This window comes from Marmota marmota, unplaced genomic scaffold, assembly GCF_001458135.2.
Source record: "Marmota marmota marmota unplaced genomic scaffold, marMar, whole genome shotgun sequence".
In the NCBI taxonomy this organism is placed as follows: domain Eukaryota; kingdom Metazoa; phylum Chordata; class Mammalia; order Rodentia; family Sciuridae; genus Marmota; species Marmota marmota.
Window position 1 is genome coordinate 27,599,090 of NW_026000068.1, and position 1,187 is coordinate 27,600,276.

Consider the following 1,187-nt stretch of genomic DNA (forward strand, 5'->3'; position numbering starts at 1 on the left):
AAATGATAACACATGTAGATGAAAATCAATGAGCTAAATGAAACTGAAAAAAAAATATGATTTTACCTAATTGGAATTTATGGAATACTCCATAAAAGTAGAAAACACACATTCCTTGAGCTACACCTATAACTTTTATCAACACAGATCATACTTGGGACCACAGAACAAATCTTAACAAATTTAGAATTATGTTTAGAATTATACTAAATAAAATCTGTTCTTAGACCATGACTTTATGTAACCTGGATATCAATAACAGAAATACACCTGCAAAATTTCCATATTTTGGGAAAATGAACCAATACATTTGAAAATAACCCATGGTTGGTTGCAAAATAAAAGTTAAATCAGAAAATATCCAAATTGACAATATGAAAATATCCAAATTGACAATATGAAAAATTTTTGGCTACCATTAGTACCATACTAAGAAAAATTTACAGACATATATGCTTACATTTAAAAAGAAGTTAGGTGCTCACTTCAGCAGCACATATACTAAAATTGGAAGAATACAGAGAAGATTAGCATGGCCCCTGCGCAAGGATGACACGCAAATTGTGAAGCGTTCCATATTTTTTCTTTGATAAAAGGGGGGCGGCTCAAAACAGAGCAGGGAGGAAGAGCATGAGAAGAAGATTACCATCAAACAGGGACAAGAGGTGGGAGGGAATGGGAGAGAGAGGGGGAATTGCACAGAAGAGGGAAGGAGACCCTCATTGTTATACAAAATTACATATAAGAGGATGTGAGGCAAAGGGGAAAAAAATAAGAGAGAGAGAAATGAGTTACATAGATGAGGTAGAGGGAGGGGATGGGAGGGGAGGGGGGATAGGAAGGGGATAGGAAGGGCAGCAGAATACAACAGACACTAGTATGATAGTATGTATAAATGTGGCTGTATAATTAATGTGATCCTGCAATCTGTACACGTGGGAATAATAAGAATTTATACCCCATTTGAAACAAATGTATGATATATGATATGTCAAGATCAATGTAATGTTTTGAGCAACTAATAAATTTCTGATGTTTAAAATAAATAAATAAATAAATAAATAGGAGTTAGGTTGCAAATACATTTTTTATGGTTAAGTAAATAGTGAAAAAAAAAAAAAACAACTGAACACAAAGAAAGCAAAAATTGAGGACTGACAATAAGAAATTTCTAAAATTTAGGACAG

General features: G+C 33.1%; 1 non-coding gene across 1 annotated transcript; it reads left to right on the top strand.

The window, feature by feature from the left end:
- The first annotated feature begins 477 nt into the window (after window positions 1-477).
- On the top strand, window positions 478-583 carry LOC125620018. Its single transcript, XR_007351601.1, has one exon. It is a non-coding gene; the product is annotated as a U6 spliceosomal RNA (small nuclear RNA).
- The last annotated feature ends 604 nt before the right edge of the window (window positions 584-1,187 follow it).